A 13682-nucleotide genomic window follows, 5' to 3' on the forward strand; every position below is an offset into this window, starting at 1 on the left:
CCATTTTCAAGCCCAGCTCTGCATTAGCTCACACCTGGGGTCCGCCCACCGCACACGCAAATCTGTCTTGGCAGGAGTTGTTGTTGTTGTTGTAGTTGTAGTTGTTGTTGTTGTTGTAGTTGTAGTTGTTGTTGTTGTTGTGGTAGTGTGTGTCTTTGGCGAGGACAGGGCGAGTTTGTCAGCAGGCAGCTTAGGAGAGTCTCCTGTGGAGAGAGAGGAAGTGTTGGTGGCCGAGGCCGTTGTTGCAGGAGCCTTGAGGTAGATGTTTGCTGCAGCCCTTGTGCAGGAGGAGCAGGTGGCTCCGTGAAGGCTTTGTGTGTGAGCTTGCGTTAGGGGAGAACAGGGAAGCGTTGTGGTGTTGGAGGCTGAGCACACGGATGGTTTCTTGGCAGGCAGCTGTCGGTGCAGGGCAGAGGCTGCAGCTCGATTTGCCTGGGTGGTGTGGTGCAAAAGGTGTGAAGAGCGGATAAGGGGCGGGCTTTTAGGAGGGCACTCTTTGCTAGGGATCAATCTGGCAATCACAAGACACGTTCCCTGGCCCTTACGGGGTGTCCAGCAGCAGGGGCTGGTAAGTGGGGAGGAGCAGGGGCTCCTGCCTGGGCTTTTGGGCTTTTTGGGGGACGGCGGGGGGGTGGGGTGTGGGAGCAGGGGGTTGCAGAGATGGCTCAGAGGGGTGTCCTTGTGTCCCGGGCCCCCCAGAAGGAAGCAGCCGAGGGCAGAGACAAAAGGGTCCGGCCTGGGCAAGAGCCTGGTGTAAGGTTTGGGCTCTGGGGAGGGGAGGGGAGGGGAGAAGGGGGAGGGAGAGGAGGAGGGAAGGGGGAAGGGGGCTGCTTGTTGGTGTGGGGTCTTGTGGCAAGTGCCAGGGCCCAGGGGGAGAGCAGAGGCCCGGCAAGGGGGCTCAGCTGCTGGGAAGGGGCAGAGTTGGGGTACAGAGGGGGGGAGTGCAGGGAAGAAGGAGGCAAGGTGGGGCCGTTGGGAGGTTTCAGCCTTGGGACTCTGCCACGGGCTGGCACTAGAGGGCTGGTGCAAAGCTCAGCTCTGTGCGTGTGTCTCTCTGGACAGCTGACGAAGGAGAAAGCCTGGGAGCAGAAGACGGCGGGGAGGAGAAGATGAGGACGTCGGGGGACCTGCCAGCGGAGGCTGAAGAAGGAGAAGAATGGTGAGGGACCCCTGGCTCAAGAGTGACAAGGAAAGAAGAGAGGGTGGCCACGCACCTGGGAGGGAAGAGGGAGGCAGTAAGAGCTTGAAGAAGTCAAAAGGGAAAAAGAAGAAGAAGAGGATGGCGGTGAACCCTCCCTCCAGTTCAAGAGGGCTGAAGAAAGATGCAGGTGGTTTTGCAGCTGGCCTGGCTTTCCCCTGGAAATTTTGCCCAGGGACCCAGACCCAGCCGAGGCTTCATCAGCGCCTGGTAGTGAGCTGGGGGCAGGGCTCCTTTCCACTCTGTGCTCAGTGGTCTCACGCTCCTCTTCTTCTTTTGTTTCTCCCCTAGGCTCAGGACACCAGGCGTCCTGCACCCGTGCTCCCAGGCTCCTGTTGACCGCTGAGGGAGGTTCTGGTGAGTTGCAAAAGCCTCTGAGCTGAGGAGGGAGAAAGAAGCCTTTGCTTTTGGAAGAGGTTGGCAAACGGTGGGCCATCTCCTTGCCCTGGCGTCTGCCTGAAAGAAAACACGAGAAAGCTCTGGGTGCCCCTTTGACAAATACTTGCTGTATTTTCCCCCTCTGTGCCCAGGCTCGGGCAGGGGTGAGAAAGAAGTGTCAATCATGTGGGGCCTCCGGGGGGGGGGGGGGATGGGGGGGGAGATCTGCCGGCTTGGGGTCTCGCTGCTTGGGACAGGGGTGTTGAGCTGGTTAATCCTACCTAAAGCTCTCTCTCTCCCTCTCCTCCAGACATCCTCTGCGGATCCATCCACTGGTGCCAGGGAAGAGACAGATGATGCCGTAAAACATTAGATAAAGCCCCCGGGCTGTGCACTCTGCCATTTTCAAGCCCAGCTCTGCATTAGCTCACACCTGGGGTCCGCCCACCGCACACGCAAATCTGTCTTGGCAGGAGTTGTTGTTGTTGTTGTTGTAGTTGTAGTTGTTGTTGTTGTTGTAGTTGTAGTTGTTGTTGTTGTTGTGGTAGTGTGTGTCTTTGGCGAGGACAGGGCGAGTTTGTCAGCAGGCAGCTTAGGAGAGTCTCCTGTGGAGAGAGAGGAAGTGTTGGTGGCCGAGGCCGTTGTTGCAGGAGCCTTGAGGTAGATGTTTGCTGCAGCCCTTGTGCAGGAGGAGCAGGTGGCTCCGTGAAGGCTTTGTGTGTGAGCTTGCGTTAGGGGAGAACAGGGAAGCGTTGTGGTGTTGGAGGCTGAGCACACGGATGGTTTCTTGGCAGGCAGCTGTCGGTGCAGGGCAGAGGCTGCAGCTCGATTTGCCTGGGTGGTGTGGTGCAAAAGGTGTGAAGAGCGGATAAGGGGCGGGCTTTTAGGAGGGCACTCTTTGCTAGGGATCAATCTGGCAATCACAAGACACGTTCCCTGGCCCTTACGGGGTGTCCAGCAGCAGGGGCTGGTAAGTGGGGAGGAGCAGGGGCTCCTGCCTGGGCTTTTGGGCTTTTTGGGGGACGGCGGGGGGGTGGGGTGTGGGAGCAGGGGGTTGCAGAGATGGCTCAGAGGGGTGTCCTTGTGTCCCGGGCCCCCCAGAAGGAAGCAGCCGAGGGCAGAGACAAAAGGGTCCGGCCTGGGCAAGAGCCTGGTGTAAGGTTTGGGCTCTGGGGAGGGGAGGGGAGGGGAGAAGGGGGAGGGAGAGGAGGAGGGAAGGGGGAAGGGGGCTGCTTGTTGGTGTGGGGTCTTGTGGCAAGTGCCAGGGCCCAGGGGGAGAGCAGAGGCCCGGCAAGGGGGCTCAGCTGCTGGGAAGGGGCAGAGTTGGGGTACAGAGGGGGGGAGTGCAGGGAAGAAGGAGGCAAGGTGGGGCCGTTGGGAGGTTTCAGCCTTGGGACTCTGCCACGGGCTGGCACTAGAGGGCTGGTGCAAAGCTCAGCTCTGTGCGTGTGTCTCTCTGGACAGCTGACGAAGGAGAAAGCCTGGGAGCAGAAGACGGCGGGGAGGAGAAGATGAGGACGTCGGGGGACCTGCCAGCGGAGGCTGAAGAAGGAGAAGAATGGTGAGGGACCCCTGGCTCAAGAGTGACAAGGAAAGAAGAGAGGGTGGCCACGCACCTGGGAGGGAAGAGGGAGGCAGTAAGAGCTTGAAGAAGTCAAAAGGGAAAAAGAAGAAGAAGAGGATGGCGGTGAACCCTCCCTCCAGTTCAAGAGGGCTGAAGAAAGATGCAGGTGGTTTTGCAGCTGGCCTGGCTTTCCCCTGGAAATTTTGCCCAGGGACCCAGACCCAGCCGAGGCTTCATCAGCGCCTGGTAGTGAGCTGGGGGCAGGGCTCCTTTCCACTCTGTGCTCAGTGGTCTCACGCTCCTCTTCTTCTTTTGTTTCTCCCCTAGGCTCAGGACACCAGGCGTCCTGCACCCGTGCTCCCAGGCTCCTGTTGACCGCTGAGGGAGGTTCTGGTGAGTTGCAAAAGCCTCTGAGCTGAGGAGGGAGAAAGAAGCCTTTGCTTTTGGAAGAGGTTGGCAAACGGTGGGCCATCTCCTTGCCCTGGCGTCTGCCTGAAAGAAAACACGAGAAAGCTCTGGGTGCCCCTTTGACAAATACTTGCTGTATTTTCCCCCTCTGTGCCCAGGCTCGGGCAGGGGTGAGAAAGAAGTGTCAATCATGTGGGGCCTCCGGGGGGGGGGGGGGATGGGGGGGGAGATCTGCCGGCTTGGGGTCTCGCTGCTTGGGACAGGGGTGTTGAGCTGGTTAATCCTACCTAAAGCTCTCTCTCTCCCTCTCCTCCAGACATCCTCTGCGGATCCATCCACTGGTGCCAGGGAAGAGACAGATGATGCCGTAAAACATTAGATAAAGCCCCCGGGCTGTGCACTCTGCCATTTTCAAGCCCAGCTCTGCATTAGCTCACACCTGGGGTCCGCCCACCGCACACGCAAATCTGTCTTGGCAGGAGTTGTTGTTGTTGTTGTTGTAGTTGTAGTTGTTGTTGTTGTTGTAGTTGTAGTTGTTGTTGTTGTTGTGGTAGTGTGTGTCTTTGGCGAGGACAGGGCGAGTTTGTCAGCAGGCAGCTTAGGAGAGTCTCCTGTGGAGAGAGAGGAAGTGTTGGTGGCCGAGGCCGTTGTTGCAGGAGCCTTGAGGTAGATGTTTGCTGCAGCCCTTGTGCAGGAGGAGCAGGTGGCTCCGTGAAGGCTTTGTGTGTGAGCTTGCGTTAGGGGAGAACAGGGAAGCGTTGTGGTGTTGGAGGCTGAGCACACGGATGGTTTCTTGGCAGGCAGCTGTCGGTGCAGGGCAGAGGCTGCAGCTCGATTTGCCTGGGTGGTGTGGTGCAAAAGGTGTGAAGAGCGGATAAGGGGCGGGCTTTTAGGAGGGCACTCTTTGCTAGGGATCAATCTGGCAATCACAAGACACGTTCCCTGGCCCTTACGGGGTGTCCAGCAGCAGGGGCTGGTAAGTGGGGAGGAGCAGGGGCTCCTGCCTGGGCTTTTGGGCTTTTTGGGGGACGGCGGGGGGGTGGGGTGTGGGAGCAGGGGGTTGCAGAGATGGCTCAGAGGGGTGTCCTTGTGTCCCGGGCCCCCCAGAAGGAAGCAGCCGAGGGCAGAGACAAAAGGGTCCGGCCTGGGCAAGAGCCTGGTGTAAGGTTTGGGCTCTGGGGAGGGGAGGGGAGGGGAGAAGGGGGAGGGAGAGGAGGAGGGAAGGGGGAAGGGGGCTGCTTGTTGGTGTGGGGTCTTGTGGCAAGTGCCAGGGCCCAGGGGGAGAGCAGAGGCCCGGCAAGGGGGCTCAGCTGCTGGGAAGGGGCAGAGTTGGGGTACAGAGGGGGGGAGTGCAGGGAAGAAGGAGGCAAGGTGGGGCCGTTGGGAGGTTTCAGCCTTGGGACTCTGCCACGGGCTGGCACTAGAGGGCTGGTGCAAAGCTCAGCTCTGTGCGTGTGTCTCTCTGGACAGCTGACGAAGGAGAAAGCCTGGGAGCAGAAGACGGCGGGGAGGAGAAGATGAGGACGTCGGGGGACCTGCCAGCGGAGGCTGAAGAAGGAGAAGAATGGTGAGGGACCCCTGGCTCAAGAGTGACAAGGAAAGAAGAGAGGGTGGCCACGCACCTGGGAGGGAAGAGGGAGGCAGTAAGAGCTTGAAGAAGTCAAAAGGGAAAAAGAAGAAGAAGAGGATGGCGGTGAACCCTCCCTCCAGTTCAAGAGGGCTGAAGAAAGATGCAGGTGGTTTTGCAGCTGGCCTGGCTTTCTCCTGGAAATTTTGCCCAGGGACCCAGACCCAGCCGAGGCTTCATCAGCGCCTGGTAGTGAGCTGGGGGCAGGGCTCCTTTCCACTCTGTGCTCAGTGGTCTCACGCTCCTCTTCTTCTTTTGTTTCTCCCCTAGGCTCAGGACACCAGGCGTCCTGCACCCGTGCTCCCAGGCTCCTGTTGACCGCTGAGGGAGGTTCTGGTGAGTTGCAAAAGCCTCTGAGCTGAGGAGGGAGAAAGAAGCCTTTGCTTTTGGAAGAGGTTGGCAAACGGTGGGCCATCTCCTTGCCCTGGCGTCTGCCTGAAAGAAAACACGAGAAAGCTCTGGGTGCCCCTTTGACAAATACTTGCTGTATTTTCCCCCTCTGTGCCCAGGCTCGGGCAGGGGTGAGAAAGAAGTGTCAATCATGTGGGGCCTCCGGGGGGGGGGTGGGGGTGAGGGTGGGGGATCTGCAGGCTTGGGGTCTCGCTGCTTGGGACAGGGGTGTTGAGCTGGTTAATCCTACCTAAAGCTCTCTCTCTCCCTCTCCTCCAGACATCCTCTGCGGATCCATCCACTGGTGCCAGGGAAGAGACAGATGATGCCGTAAAACATTAGATAAAGCCCCCGGGCTGTGCACTCTGCCATTTTCAAGCCCAGCTCTGCATTAGCTCACACCTGGGGTCCGCCCACCGCACACGCAAATCTGTCTTGGCAGGAGTTGTTGTTGTTGTTGTAGTTGTAGTTGTTGTTGTTGTTGTAGTTGTAGTTGTTGTTGTTGTTGTGGTAGTGTGTGTCTTTGGCGAGGACAGGGCGAGTTTGTCAGCAGGCAGCTTAGGAGAGTCTCCTGTGGAGAGAGAGGAAGTGTTGGTGGCCGAGGCCGTTGTTGCAGGAGCCTTGAGGTAGATGTTTGCTGCAGCCCTTGTGCAGGAGGAGCAGGTGGCTCCGTGAAGGCTTTGTGTGTGAGCTTGCGTTAGGGGAGAACAGGGAAGCGTTGTGGTGTTGGAGGCTGAGCACACGGATGGTTTGCTTGGCAGGTAGCTGTCGGTGCAGGGCAGAGGCTGCAGCTCGATTTGCCTGGGTGGTGTGGTGCAAAAGGTGTGAAGAGCGGATAAGGGGCGGGCTTTTAGGAGGGCACTCTTTGCTAGGGATCAATCTGGCAATCACAAGACACGTTCCCTGGCCCTTACGGGGTGTCCAGCAGCAGGGGCTGGTAAGTGGGGAGGAGCAGGGGCTCCTGCCTGGGCTTTTGGGCTTTTTGGGGGACGGCGGGGGGGTGGGGTGTGGGAGCAGGGGGTTGCAGAGATGGCTCAGAGGGGTGTCCTTGTGTCCCGGGCCCCCCAGAAGGAAGCAGCCGAGGGCAGAGACAAAAGGGTCCGGCCTGGGCAAGAGCCTGGTGTAAGGTTTGGGCTCTGGGGAGGGGAGGGGAGGGGAGGGGAGGGGAGGAGGGAAGGGGGAAGGGGGGCTGCTTGTTGGTGTGGGGTCTTGTGGCAAGTGCCAGGGCCCAGGGGGAGAGCAGAGGCCCAGAGCTGGGGTACAGAGGGGGGGAGTGCAGGGAAGAAGGAGGCAAGGTGGGGCCGTTGGGAGGTTTCAGCCTTGGGACTCTGCCACGGGCTGGCACTAGAGGGCTGGTGCAAAGCTCAGCTCTGTGCGTGTGTCTCTCTGGACAGCTGACGAAGGAGAAAGCCTGGGAGCAGAAGACGGCGGGGAGGAGAAGATGAGGACGTCGGGGGACCTGCCAGCGGAGGCTGAAGAAGGAGAAGAATGGTGAGGGACCCCTGGCTCAAGAGTGACAAGGAAAGAAGAGAGGGTGGCCACGCACCTGGGAGGGAAGAGGGAGGCAGTAAGAGCTTGAAGAAGTCAAAAGGGAAAAAGAAGAAGAAGAGGATGGCGGTGAACCCTCCCTCCAGTTCAAGAGGGCTGAAGAAAGATGCAGGTGGTTTTGCAGCTGGCCTGGCTTTCCCCTGGAAATTTTGCCCAGGGACCCAGACCCAGCCGAGGCTTCATCAGCGCCTGGTAGTGAGCTGGGGGCAGGGCTCCTTTCCACTCTGTGCTCAGTGGTCTCACGCTCCTCTTCTTCTTTTGTTTCTCCCCTAGGCTCAGGACACCAGGCGTCCTGCACCCGTGCTCCCAGGCTCCTGTTGACCGCTGAGGGAGGTTCTGGTGAGTTGCAAAAGCCTCTGAGCTGAGGAGGGAGAAAGAAGCCTTTGCTTTTGGAAGAGGTTGGCAAACGGTGGGCCATCTCCTTGCCCTGGCGTCTGCCTGAAAGAAAACACGAGAAAGCTCTGGGTGCCCCTTTGACAAATACTTGCTGTATTTTCCCCCTCTGTGCCCAGGCTCGGGCAGGGGTGAGAAAGAAGTGTCAATCATGTGGGGCCTCCGGGGGGGGGGGGGGGATGGGGGGGGAGATCTGCCGGCTTGGGGTCTCGCTGCTTGGGACAGGGGTGTTGAGCTGGTTAATCCTACCTAAAGCTCTCTCTCTCCCTCTCCTCCAGACATCCTCTGCGGATCCATCCACTGGTGCCAGGGAAGAGACAGATGATGCCGTAAAACATTAGATAAAGCCCCCGGGCTGTGCACTCTGCCATTTTCAAGCCCAGCTCTGCATTAGCTCACACCTGGGGTCCGCCCACCGCACACGCAAATCTGTCTTGGCAGGAGTTGTTGTTGTTGTTGTTGTAGTTGTAGTTGTTGTTGTTGTTGTAGTTGTAGTTGTTGTTGTTGTTGTGGTAGTGTGTGTCTTTGGCGAGGACAGGGCGAGTTTGTCAGCAGGCAGCTTAGGAGAGTCTCCTGTGGAGAGAGAGGAAGTGTTGGTGGCCGAGGCCGTTGTTGCAGGAGCCTTGAGGTAGATGTTTGCTGCAGCCCTTGTGCAGGAGGAGCAGGTGGCTCCGTGAAGGCTTTGTGTGTGAGCTTGCGTTAGGGGAGAACAGGGAAGCGTTGTGGTGTTGGAGGCTGAGCACACGGATGGTTTCTTGGCAGGCAGCTGTCGGTGCAGGGCAGAGGCTGCAGCTCGATTTGCCTGGGTGGTGTGGTGCAAAAGGTGTGAAGAGCGGATAAGGGGCGGGCTTTTAGGAGGGCACTCTTTGCTAGGGATCAATCTGGCAATCACAAGACACGTTCCCTGGCCCTTACGGGGTGTCCAGCAGCAGGGGCTGGTAAGTGGGGAGGAGCAGGGGCTCCTGCCTGGGCTTTTGGGCTTTTTGGGGGACGGCGGGGGGGTGGGGTGTGGGAGCAGGGGGTTGCAGAGATGGCTCAGAGGGGTGTCCTTGTGTCCCGGGCCCCCCAGAAGGAAGCAGCCGAGGGCAGAGACAAAAGGGTCCGGCCTGGGCAAGAGCCTGGTGTAAGGTTTGGGCTCTGGGGAGGGGAGGGGAGGGGAGAAGGGGGAGGGAGAGGAGGAGGGAAGGGGGAAGGGGGCTGCTTGTTGGTGTGGGGTCTTGTGGCAAGTGCCAGGGCCCAGGGGGAGAGCAGAGGCCCGGCAAGGGGGCTCAGCTGCTGGGAAGGGGCAGAGTTGGGGTACAGAGGGGGGGAGTGCAGGGAAGAAGGAGGCAAGGTGGGGCCGTTGGGAGGTTTCAGCCTTGGGACTCTGCCACGGGCTGGCACTAGAGGGCTGGTGCAAAGCTCAGCTCTGTGCGTGTGTCTCTCTGGACAGCTGACGAAGGAGAAAGCCTGGGAGCAGAAGACGGCGGGGAGGAGAAGATGAGGACGTCGGGGGACCTGCCAGCGGAGGCTGAAGAAGGAGAAGAATGGTGAGGGACCCCTGGCTCAAGAGTGACAAGGAAAGAAGAGAGGGTGGCCACGCACCTGGGAGGGAAGAGGGAGGCAGTAAGAGCTTGAAGAAGTCAAAAGGGAAAAAGAAGAAGAAGAGGATGGCGGTGAACCCTCCCTCCAGTTCAAGAGGGCTGAAGAAAGATGCAGGTGGTTTTGCAGCTGGCCTGGCTTTCTCCTGGAAATTTTGCCCAGGGACCCAGACCCAGCCGAGGCTTCATCAGCGCCTGGTAGTGAGCTGGGGGCAGGGCTCCTTTCCACTCTGTGCTCAGTGGTCTCACGCTCCTCTTCTTCTTTTGTTTCTCCCCTAGGCTCAGGACACCAGGCGTCCTGCACCCGTGCTCCCAGGCTCCTGTTGACCGCTGAGGGAGGTTCTGGTGAGTTGCAAAAGCCTCTGAGCTGAGGAGGGAGAAAGAAGCCTTTGCTTTTGGAAGAGGTTGGCAAACGGTGGGCCATCTCCTTGCCCTGGCGTCTGCCTGAAAGAAAACACGAGAAAGCTCTGGGTGCCCCTTTGACAAATACTTGCTGTATTTTCCCCCTCTGTGCCCAGGCTCGGGCAGGGGTGAGAAAGAAGTGTCAATCATGTGGGGCCTCCGGGGGGGGGGTGGGGGTGAGGGTGGGGGATCTGCAGGCTTGGGGTCTCGCTGCTTGGGACAGGGGTGTTGAGCTGGTTAATCCTACCTAAAGCTCTCTCTCTCCCTCTCCTCCAGACATCCTCTGCGGATCCATCCACTGGTGCCAGGGAAGAGACAGATGATGCCGTAAAACATTAGATAAAGCCCCCGGGCTGTGCACTCTGCCATTTTCAAGCCCAGCTCTGCATTAGCTCACACCTGGGGTCCGCCCACCGCACACGCAAATCTGTCTTGGCAGGAGTTGTTGTTGTTGTTGTAGTTGTAGTTGTTGTTGTTGTTGTAGTTGTAGTTGTTGTTGTTGTTGTGGTAGTGTGTGTCTTTGGCGAGGACAGGGCGAGTTTGTCAGCAGGCAGCTTAGGAGAGTCTCCTGTGGAGAGAGAGGAAGTGTTGGTGGCCGAGGCCGTTGTTGCAGGAGCCTTGAGGTAGATGTTTGCTGCAGCCCTTGTGCAGGAGGAGCAGGTGGCTCCGTGAAGGCTTTGTGTGTGAGCTTGCGTTAGGGGAGAACAGGGAAGCGTTGTGGTGTTGGAGGCTGAGCACACGGATGGTTTGCTTGGCAGGTAGCTGTCGGTGCAGGGCAGAGGCTGCAGCTCGATTTGCCTGGGTGGTGTGGTGCAAAAGGTGTGAAGAGCGGATAAGGGGCGGGCTTTTAGGAGGGCACTCTTTGCTAGGGATCAATCTGGCAATCACAAGACACGTTCCCTGGCCCTTACGGGGTGTCCAGCAGCAGGGGCTGGTAAGTGGGGAGGAGCAGGGGCTCCTGCCTGGGCTTTTGGGCTTTTTGGGGGACGGCGGGGGGGTGGGGTGTGGGAGCAGGGGGTTGCAGAGATGGCTCAGAGGGGTGTCCTTGTGTCCCGGGCCCCCCAGAAGGAAGCAGCCGAGGGCAGAGACAAAAGGGTCTGGCCTGGGCAAGAGCCTGGTGTAAGGTTTGGGCTCTGGGGAGGGGAGGGGAGGGGAGGAGGGAAGGGGGAAGGGGGGCTGCTTGTTGGTGTGGGGTCTTGTGGCAAGTGCCAGGGCCCAGGGGGAGAGCAGAGGCCCAGAGCTGGGGTACAGAGGGGGGGAGTGCAGGGAAGAAGGAGGCAAGGTGGGGCCGTTGGGAGGTTTCAGCCTTGGGACTCTGCCACGGGCTGGCACTAGAGGGCTGGTGCAAAGCTCAGCTCTGTGCGTGTGTCTCTCTGGACAGCTGACGAAGGAGAAAGCCTGGGAGCAGAAGACGGCGGGGAGGAGAAGATGAGGACGTCGGGGGACCTGCCAGCGGAGGCTGAAGAAGAGGATTCATCCACGGGTTCCTGGGAGGGCAGTGATGATGTAATAAAATATGAGATAAAGCCCCCGGGCTGTGCACTCTGCCATTTTCAAGCCCAGCTCTGCATTAGCTCACACCTGGGGTCCACTCACCGCACACGCAAATCTGTCCTGGCAGGAGTTGTTGTTGTTGTTGTTGTAGTTGTAGTTGTAGTTGTAGTTCTTGTTGTGTTGTGGTGGTGTGTGTCTTTGGCGAGGACAGGGCGAGTTTGTCAGCAGGCAGCTTAGGAGAGTCTCCTGTGGAGACAGAGGAAGTGTTGGTGGCCGAGGCCGTTGTTGCAGGAGCCTTGAGGTAGATGTTTGCTGCAGCCCTTGTGCAGGAGGAGCAGGTGGCTCCGTGAAGGCTTTGTGTGTGAGCTTGCGTTAGGGGAGAACAGGGAAGCGTTGTGGTGTTGGAGGCTGAGCACACGGATGGTTTGCTTGGCAGGTAGCTGTCGGTGCAGGGCAGAGGCTGCAGCTCGATTTGCCTGGGTGGTGTGGTGCAAAAGGTGTGAAGAGCGGATGAGTGGGCTTCTGCAGAGTGCTTTTGTTAAATAAAACCCCTTTTTGCTAAATCAGTGTCAATACAGATGTTAAAATAAAACTTGTACTATGTAAAATGTTTTAATTTTTCTCTGGTCTTTTTTTAAATTAATTAAAAAGTCTACTACACTTTTTGTATTAAGTTTCCGCTGTACGTAATTGAAAGGACCAGCACTGACAGAAAGGGCTGCAAAAAAAGTTTGTAAAATGGGCTTTAAATGGGGCTGGGGGCGTATGGATTTTGTGTGCAAAACCCAGAATGCCAGTCTGTGCCAGCAGTGCCAGCTGCAGTGCCGCTTTTCAGCCACAGGGTAGCAGCACTCAGCACTCCTCAGCCTTCTGTCCCTCTGCTTTACACTGGAGCTGCCAATTTTACCTAAAGAATTTTTTTATAACTTGCACCTGATTAGAGATTAAGGCCTGGACATGTTTTGTGTGGACATGATAGCTCATCCCATAGCATGAGCGTTGAGAGGAGCTGTCTGGTAAGAAATGAAGATTTTAGGGAGGGCTTTGCTATGTATTGGAGCTGGGAGGTTCAGGTCTGTCCCAGAGTTGGGTTATTGCAGCTGGAGCTCATAGTGTGGCCTTGAGGTTGCTTGCACGACATTCTTGTGACTGTCCGTCCAATTATCTCCCAGGATGATGAGGCCTCCCCTTTATGATGGGGTCTGTCCTCTACCTGGGAGTCTCCATTCACCATCAATCACTTCTCATCAGGATAATTCTTCAGCAGTCCAGTTGTTCCACCTTAAGTCTCAGTCAATGCATCCTCCCATTGTACGTGGTTATTTTGAGTCTACAAACTAACATTATTATTCTAAGTGGACGAGTAAAAGTCTAACTAACTTTAAATCATAGGAATTCAGCTACAATTTCATTTTAATTGCAGCCTCAGGTCCAGTCACTCCAACTGTTAATACTACGTCAACACCCTTAAGACAAGCAGTTTTCAGTTTTCCCAAATCTTAAACAATTATGCCTCTAATTCCACTGTGTCCCCAGAAGCAGCTGACAGAACCAGCTGTATGCCCTCCTGCCCCTTTATTCCTGGCAGCTTTTGGCACTGCCCCTTCTCCAGATGGTGGTGGGATGGTTGGTGGGTGGTGCCTGGGGTACATAAACCCCCCCCATCTGCCCAGGGCTCTCAGTCTGGTTTGGTGCTGTGCTGGGGTCAGAACTCTGCTGTTCTTGCAGTTGGTGGCAGCTGTGGAGCTCACTGGGTCAGTGGTTTTGGGAGCTCATGGACACACAGGCATCAGCTTTCTGCAAGAGCCTCTGAGTCAGCAGTCTGTGCAGTCAGAAGGGCTTTTCTTGCCCGCATCTTTTTCTCCTGTTGGTAGCTTTGTGTGGGATATTTTGGGGTTATAAAGTGTTTAAATATTCTGTATTTTAATATTCTGTTTATTACTCTTTGTGCCCGTTAGGAATAGGAATGGGTTGACTTGCATCCTTCTGGAAGCCAAGTTGAGGGATGGGTGCCAGAGAGGGCTTGTGGGATGGAGGGGACAAGGTTGGGAATTAGAAATTTATAAAAACATGTGTTTCTAGGGACTTTGGGATTGAAATAGACATGCCAGGGGAGGTATGACACTCCATTGGATTTGCACCTTTCTGATTTGGGCCATCCATGGTGCAGGTGACCTTAGATTCATCCTCAAGAAATCCATATTATTCTGCTCTTTTCCCCATCTCACTGCGGGAAATTTCTGATGTGCTTTAGCGAACATTTTCTGGTTCTCTGTGGCCTGAGTCTTTTCATAGCCCCAGGGGTCAAACTGCAGCTGTTGGCAGGGGGAGTGGGGAGGGATAGGGGGTGGGCTTAGGGTTAGGGTGTGATGTGCTCAGATGGGTTGCAGGTGAGGCTCTTTCATCCCAGGGGAGTACAGTGAAGGAGAGGAGGGTTTTTTCCAGGGGATTGTGAGAAAGAGGTGGGGCAGGACAGTTGCACAGAAGCCTCCACGTGAGTTTAAGGGCCGAGTCTGTGTGTGGAGTGAATCAGTGGCTTCTGGATGAGTTGTCTGCAAACTCTTCATGTTCCAGGTTCTAAAACTGAAGATGGATACAAACTAAGATACTACAAAGAGCAGGTGAGTGGTGTACTTTAATAATATCCAGAGTTTAGCGTGTTCTTGAAGAGTTGATGATAGTGTTAGGGCAAAATTATAG

General features: G+C 56.8%; 3 long non-coding RNA genes across 3 annotated transcripts; all 3 read left to right on the top strand.

Moving 5' to 3' along the window:
• Positions 1-407: 407 nt before the first annotated feature.
• On the top strand, positions 408-2392 carry LOC139789221 (uncharacterized). Its single transcript, XR_011723080.1, has 4 exons — positions 408-568; positions 1063-1159; positions 1490-1555; positions 1887-2392. It is a non-coding gene; the product is annotated as an uncharacterized lncRNA (long non-coding RNA).
• Positions 2393-4363: 1971 nt separating this feature from the next.
• On the top strand, positions 4364-6309 carry LOC139789219 (uncharacterized). Its single transcript, XR_011723078.1, has 4 exons — positions 4364-4524; positions 5019-5115; positions 5446-5511; positions 5845-6309. It is a non-coding gene; the product is annotated as an uncharacterized lncRNA (long non-coding RNA).
• Positions 6310-8283: 1974 nt separating this feature from the next.
• On the top strand, positions 8284-10224 carry LOC139789218 (uncharacterized). The gene is made up of 4 exons (XR_011723077.1): positions 8284-8444; positions 8939-9035; positions 9366-9431; positions 9765-10224. It is a non-coding gene; the product is annotated as an uncharacterized lncRNA (long non-coding RNA).
• Positions 10225-13682: the final 3458 nt, after the last annotated feature.

The sequence above is a fragment of the Heliangelus exortis genome, chromosome W (assembly GCF_036169615.1).
Source record: "Heliangelus exortis chromosome W, bHelExo1.hap1, whole genome shotgun sequence".
NCBI classification, from domain to species: domain Eukaryota; kingdom Metazoa; phylum Chordata; class Aves; order Apodiformes; family Trochilidae; genus Heliangelus; species Heliangelus exortis.